The sequence below is a fragment of the Scophthalmus maximus genome, chromosome 20, assembly GCF_022379125.1.
Source record: "Scophthalmus maximus strain ysfricsl-2021 chromosome 20, ASM2237912v1, whole genome shotgun sequence".
NCBI classification, from domain to species: domain Eukaryota; kingdom Metazoa; phylum Chordata; class Actinopteri; order Pleuronectiformes; family Scophthalmidae; genus Scophthalmus; species Scophthalmus maximus.
Genome location: NC_061534.1, coordinates 547,501 through 555,000, shown reverse-complemented (window position 1 = coordinate 555,000; position 7,500 = coordinate 547,501). Strand labels below are relative to the sequence as shown.

Here is a 7,500-nt window from a genome sequence, read left to right as displayed (position 1 = left end):
CAGATTAGATCATGAAGTCTGGTTCAGAAATGTCACGTATGGACCTGTTCACGTGTGTGTGTGTGTGTGTGTGTGTGTGTGTGTGTCTGTCTGTGTGTGTGTGTGTGCGTGTGTGTGTAAGTGTGTGTCTGTGTGTGTGTGTGTGTGTGTGTGAATGTGTGTCTGTCTGTGTGTGTGTGTGTGTGTCTGTCTGTCTGTGTGTATGTGTGTGCGTGTGTGTGTAAGTGTGTGTCTGTGTGTGTGTGTGTGTGTGTGAGTGTGTGTCTGTCTGTGTGTGTGTGTGTGTGTGTGTGTGTGTGTGTGTGTGTGTGAGTGTGTGTCTGTCTGTGTGTGTGTGTGTGTGAGTGTGTGTGTGTGTGAGTGTGTGTCTGGCTGTGTGTGTGTGTGTGTGTGTGTCTGTCTGTGTGTGTGTGTGTGTGTGTGTGTCTGTCTGTGTGTGTGTGTGTGTGTGTGTGTGTGTGTGAGTGTGTGTCTGTCTGTGTGTGTGTGTGTGTGTGTGTGTGTGTGTGTGTGTGTGTGTGTGTGTGTGAGTGTGTGTCTGTCTGTGTGTGTGTGTGTGTGTGTGTGTGTGTGTGTGTGTGTGTGTGAGTGTGTGTCTGTGTGTGTGTGTGTGTGTGAGGTACAGTAATTGTGTGTGTTGGAGTCGGGAGGTTCTCTCTCGTTCATAAACCATCTCACTTCACTTGCGGTTCATATTTCTGGAAACCGCCCCGACGTCGACCGACCTTAATGGATGACGGTGCAGTTATCTAAAATTAATGGCCGCCATCGTTTAATGTTTGTCACGCCTGCTTTTAGTTTGTCTCCGTCGGGGAGCGTCAAAGTGTCTGTGGTCTTTTAAAGTTACTGTTGTGTCTTGTCTGTGCTGCAGAGCTGTTGTTGTTGTTCCTCATTAATATTCAGCACATGAACAGTAAATCCTTCTGCTCAAACAACACAAACACACATAGTTGAGAGGAAAAGGTAGCAGCTTTAATGAACTGGTTCCGACCACAGACTGTAAATGAAGATGGACGACAAACGGATAAGGACGAGACAACATGGTGAAATAATAATAGATAATAATAAAACATATACATTTTCATCGGAGGAGAATTGTAGTCGTTGACAAATGTTGATAAATCCTCTTATCAGTGAAGATGAAGATGAAGATGAGGAGGAAGATGAAGATGAAGATGAAGATGAAGATGAGGAGGAAGATGAAGATGAAGATGAAGATGAAGATGAGGAGGAAGATGAAGATGAAGATGAAGATGAGGATGAAGATGAAGATGAAGACACTTCCTGTTTTCTGAAGATCCAGTTTCTTTCCTCAAAACAACAAACTGAGTCTTTACCTTCAGAACATTTTTCAGAGTCTGGTGAAGCAGTGAGGGATCATGGGAGTTGTTGTCAGTGTCAGGACATATTATACCTTTAAAGAAGTTTTGATAATTAGGTCATTTGCTGTTCCAGTGTCTTCCTCTCTGAGAATGTGACGAGAAGATCAAAATCATCTCTCTGTGTCTAATAATCCTCGTGAGATATGAATTTAAATTTCAGCTTCAGGCAATTTTTTCATGTTTATGTCAAAGAACACTAAAATCAGCTCTTTCAGCTTCCAGATCTACTTGGCAGAGTTGAATCTGTCCGACTCGAACGGCTGAACGCAGCAGAACGAAGACTGAGGATCACAGAACGAACTCTCCAGAGGAACGCGTGACTCCTCGACCTCGGAGCTGCAGCGTCAGCAGGTCGCACGTCGCTGCAGCAGAACTACACCACTCACAGCTGAGTTCTCCAAATCAATCATGTCCCTCTGGTGCTCGTGAGTCGCTCTCCAGAAACGCTCCAACACGCTTCACCGCGTTGCACATCACATGAAGGTTCGTGTCGCGTGATGAATCTCGTCCAGATGTTTGCTCTTGTTTCTCCGTGTTTGGTCTCCACCTCCTGCCGAGGGAAACATCAGGCTCCTCAGCTGCTGGTTGTTCGTGGACACACAGAGGCGGTTTACAGATGTTCCCAGATGTTTCTCAGAGCGAAGCCGAGCAGTGGACAGATAAACACTGAGTGAAGATTCAGCCGGTGATTCATCGCCAACACACAGATCAGACGTTATATTCATTAGAGTCGATCTGAGCATCTGTCACAATAAATATAAATGATTATTCCATTGATGTGTGTGTGTGTGTGTTTGTGTGTGTGTTTGTGTGTGTGTGTGTGTGTGAGTGTGTGTGTGTGTGTGTGTGTGTGTGTGTGTGTCTGTGTGTGTGTGTGTGTGTGTGTGTGAGTGTGTGTGCGTGTGTGTGAGTGTGTGTATGTGTGTGTGTTTTCCTCCGCTCTCATCCTATTAGTTTCTGCAGAGATGGAGTCTGACATTTAACCATGTCACAGCAGAGCCCCGAGCACGACGGCTACTCCCTAACAGGATAACGTCCTCACTATTGGATTATTACACACACACACACACACACACACACACACACACACACACACATCTATCCATCAGATCCTGATCTCTGTATCGCTGTAACACAAACCTCAGAACATCCACTGTGTCGCTGCTGTGACAGAATCTCTGTGACGATGAATCATGTGTGTCTGACTCCGCCCCCTTCCCCCTCCTGACAGGAGCTGTCACCTGAGGCAGAGGTGACCCCCCCACCCTCCCACCCTCTTCCTCCTCCTCCTCCTGATGACAGCTCCTCGGGCGATGAAGAAAAAAGCTCATCCGGACTGAAGGCGAAGGCCGAGCGGTCACTCTGCTTCTCTGTGTCACTGCACGGAACATGACACCGACATGTTGGACCTGCATTCTGGACAAGGGTAGCTTAGCACTTAGCTTAGCACTTAGCTTAGCATTAAGAAGGTAACAAACTACCTAACTGCTGCAGCGTTGGCGGACATTTAAATAAGCCTTTAATGAGGAGTCAAAGGCTAAGATTTGGTTATTTTCTCCTGATGACAGTGAACGTCACACGTGGCCCCGTTTGAGGACCGTGGGAAAAGTTGAAATCCAACAGTTTACGGCTCTGATGAATGATATAACTCTCAAAGAATCATGTGGGTGGATATCAGGGTTATCTGAGTGGTTCACCTGGGTCTTTCTCTGTGCTAAGCTAAGCTAACCATGTGGCGTCACTGTTATCCAGTTATCACACTGGTTAACAGTGGTAGAAATATACGTTTCTTCTGACACAAAACATTCATATTCTTCCTGTAACAAAACCTTTTGTGTGTAAAACACTTTGCACAGTGTGAAGACCTGAAGCAGAACAAAGAGTGTTCACGTTCATCCTCACGTGTTTGCATGAATCTTATTTTTAATACATTTGCTCCGGAACCAGTGCTCAGCTTTTTACGTAAGAGACTGTTTAATATGTTTTTCTCCATTCTGCAATTTTAAATAATGGCCGGTCGCGCGTTGCAATCTTTATGACTGAGCAGCATCAATATGTAATCCGTCTGAATTATTAACTGCTCTTCGTCCTCCTGGGTGATGGTGAGTTCACTCAGATGTAAAGTACAGTCACACGAACAGTCGACGCTTCGTGTACAAACTGAAACAAACGTCCGCCGACGGACCGAGGATGAGGAAGAGGAACACGAGGAGCATCGTCACGTCGAGCGCTGGAGAATAAGACTCTTAAGAATCAAGGTTCCTCAATATGAAATCCGCTCATTAATTATTGTTTGCCAATGGAAATGATTTGTGGTCTTTGTCTGTGGGTGTCGCCGTCATGTTCATCGCTGTACGTTTCCTGACGATCATTTTCTTTTATTCAGAAATTTCTCAGTTTTCGTAAAAGAAATAGAGATAAATGTTTTGTGCTCTGGCTTAATTTTTTTCTTCTTCTTACTGTTAACAATTCATGCATCTCACGACTATCTTTTCTTGTGTGTGAATCAAAGCTGATATCTGCTCCGTCTGATTTATGACAATTAATAAATGTGACAATGTCATTTTACACTCAACCTGAGTGTTACAGTATTTCATCAGCACAGGTGTGTGTGTGTGTGTGTGTGTGTGTGGCGTGTGTGTGTGTGGCGTGTTGTTAGCGTGTTGTTAGCGTGTCAGCTGTGATGTTTCCAGCTGAATTGATTTACGAGCCGTCGCTCGTCACGACAGACGGAAACAAACCGTGTCACATGGCAGAGGTTTAATATGGCGTCATAAAAAAGACATTAAACAGCCAACACCATAAAGGCCCGGGGCTGTGAATCCATCATCTTGAACGTATACATAAATGAATATCAATAGTCCTACTGTGTTAAAACTTCTGCAGCGCCGCGTGAGATCGTTTGGCTCCTGAGTCGACTCCATGATGTCGCAGACGTTCAGGGAAGAAGAATTCAGCTTCACGGTTTTGAGGAATTCACAATCTGTACGAGAGGAGATGGATCAATATCTGGGAATCAATACTCGACCAGATGATTATCTCATCTCAGTTGTGTAACGCTCCATCTCGTCTTGCTAAAGGAGGTAATAAACAATTCCTGGATCGGCCAAATTTATCTGGATCCACCTCAAAATTGTAATACTTCTTTGTTGGGTCGTTCACCTCCGGTTCAGAGGTTAATGATTTCATCCTGCTCACTAACAAACGCTGATGAAAACCTTTAGCAGCGGTAATAAGAATCATGTTCAGCTCTTAAATGGATGTTGATCATTTTTTATTCCATAACCCAATTTAAAAACAATAACAAGATACCAAGCGTCTGAATTCAACAGTGATTGGTTCAAATATGTTTTCATATATATCATAATATGTCACTGTCACTGGCCTATAGGTCAATCACTCGGGTTGACGTTGGTTTAGTTTTCGGCTCTGGAGACAAAGTCACAACGTCTCTGATTGGTCGGTAATAAACATCTGCTAATGCTAACGTTCGCTATGCACCTGTAGGAGAGAAAAAAACCAGGATGGATTCGCTTGAATAAATTATGATTAATGATTGATATATTATAGCGTAAACTTTTGTTTGTAGAATAATTAGAACGATTAATTGTGGTTGAAAAATGAAGCAGCTGAACATTCATCTTCCACCTCAGGAAGATAAACGACCCCGAACCTGCAGCGAGGACGTTAATGAGGCGTCGGTGCAAAGGGCTGCCACAGTGTGGGTTCACGAACCGGAACATTTCCATATTAGTCAGCGACACGTCAACACTGTTCCAGGTAATTATCGTTCAAATTGATTTGTATCACCGCGGGGAAATGCTCAATTTAAGTCCATCCACAAAGTTCCAGTGGAAAAGACTCATGTGCTGCTTCCTCGGTGACCCGGGTCGGACTGGAGGTCGACTGTGACCCAGGTCAGGTGGTCGGACTGGAGGTCAGGTGGTCGGACTGGAGGTCAGGTGGAGGTCAGGTGGTTGAACAGGAGGTCGGGTGGTCGACTGTGACACGGGTCGGGTGGTCGGACTGGAGGTCGGGTGGTCGGACTGGAGGTCGGGTGGTCAGACAGGAGGTCGGGTGGTCAGACAGGAGGTCGGGTGGTCGGACTGGAGGTCGGGTGGTCAGACAGGAGGTCGGGTGGTCGGACTGGTGGTCGGGTGGTCAGACAGGAGGTCGGGTGGTCGGACTGGAGGTCGGGTGGTCAGACAGGAGGTCGGGTGGTCAGACAGGAGGTCGGGTGGTCGGACTGGTGGTCGGGTGGTCAGACAGGAGGTCGGGTGGTCGGACTGGAGGTCGGGTGGTCGGACTGGAGGTCGGGTGGTCGGACTGGAGGTCGGGTGGTCGGACTGGAGGTTGGGTGGTCAGACAGGAGGTCGGGTGGTCGGACTGGAGGTCGGGTGGTCGGACTGGAGGTCGGGTGGTCGGACAGGAGGTCGGGTGGTCGACTGTGACACGGGTCGGGTGGTCGGACTGGAGGTCGGGTGGTCGGACTGGAGGTCGGGTGGTCAGACAGGAGGTCGGGTGGTCAGACAGGAGGTCGGGTGGTCGGACTGGAGGTCGGGTGGTCAGACAGGAGGTCGGGTGGTCGGACTGGAGGTCGGGTGGTCGGACTGGAGGTCGGGTGGTCGGACAGGAGGTCGGGTGGTCGACTGTGACACGGGTCGGGTGGTCAGACAGGAAGTCAGGTGGAGGTCAGGTGGTCGGACTGGAGGTCGACTGTGACCCGGGTCAGGTGGTCGGACTGGAGGTCGGGTGGTCGACTGTGACACGGGTCGGGTGGTCAGGTTCGGCGTCTGTTTGGACGCCAGCGCTCGATGTCACCAGCGTTTTTCACATCCTACACAAAGTGACTTCAACAAATCAACATAAAAGGTAAATGAAAAATATCTGCGCAGCCGCTGGAGACTGAACATCGTCATCAGGGGATGATAACAGCTGCTGCCCTCATTTTACAGGATTCAACGCCTGTCATCACTGAGTGACTCTGCTGCAGCATCACAACAACACGTCCCACTCTTCACTTCATTATCACCTTCATTTCCTACTTTTCTTTCTTCCAGGGCTACGTGAGCGTGTGTGATGAGGCGCTCACTCTGCCTTTTACATATTTTTTGGTTAATATGTTTTCATCCTACATTGAGGCCAAAAGATACAGAAACAGACAAAGATAATTCTCCTAAATTACACAGACAGAAAACAGTGGTGGCAAATAGTCTGATTTCATTATTCCCCGTCTGTAAGTGCTCAGAGTCGAACCCACCCACTCTCCCCTGAATCCACCAGCACCGGCCAGCGCTCGCGTCCTTTATTCAGCCCTTCATATCAATCCATTTCAAAACAAGAGCGTAAAGCAACTGGGACACGACAACACAGGAGCAGAGAAGAGAAGCTACATGGCAACAGTGAAATCACAGAAATCTTCTGTGTTTGGAATAAAACCAGAACAGTAGTGGACACGTTGTCTGTGTTCTGTCGCTCTTCTGCAGTGAAATAGATACGGAGTTGGATTCTATGTGATATTAGAAATGTGTGAACACACGATGACCTGGAACACATGCACTGACGAGGACAGAACTAACGGGAGTGTGGGAAGTATCGCCACGTCTCCGTCGCTCTGCTGATTCTCAGCTTCCCCTGTTCTCCTTGTTCCCAGTAAAAGCCTCTGGCCATCACCGCGATGAACAGGTCCCAGGGGGATAAAAGCTCCTCGTCATAATGTCCACTCCCCGAGTCACGGCTTCAAACAGAGGAGGAAAGAAAAGGCAAGGGGAGAGAGGAGAGCGCTCAGATCTGGTGTTCCTCCAGTGCCCACGTGAACCACGACACAGAAAGATCCTGAGGCGACTCCTCCTCCGCTCCCATGCACACGCACACCAACACATGAAGCTCTGCTTGTTTCAGACCTTCTGCACACAGACTCTGTGTCCTGTCCACTTCCGTCTCAAAACCAAATCCAATCATCCTGAAGACACGATTACACTGTATCCTCAAACGACATTAGAGATAATTGATTCGGCCACTTGACCGCGGCTCTCTGAGTCTCCTCCGCTGTCAGTGGACAGACAGACACAGTCTCCTCCAGGAACAAGTGTGGATGTGGATTGTTGGTCAGATACAT

At 47.7% G+C, this 7,500-nt stretch overlaps 1 protein-coding gene across 1 annotated transcript in view; it reads right to left on the bottom strand.

Moving 5' to 3' along the window:
* Window positions 1–4,182: 4,182 nt before the first annotated feature.
* Window positions 4,183–7,500, bottom strand: part of LOC118285571 (alpha-2B adrenergic receptor-like) — a 5,657-nt gene continuing 2,339 nt past the window's right edge. The window contains exon 2 of the mRNA XM_035609294.2: window positions 4,183–7,500. This exon is cut by the window's right edge and continues 1,660 nt beyond it. The gene's annotated coding sequence lies outside the window, so the exon portion shown is untranslated.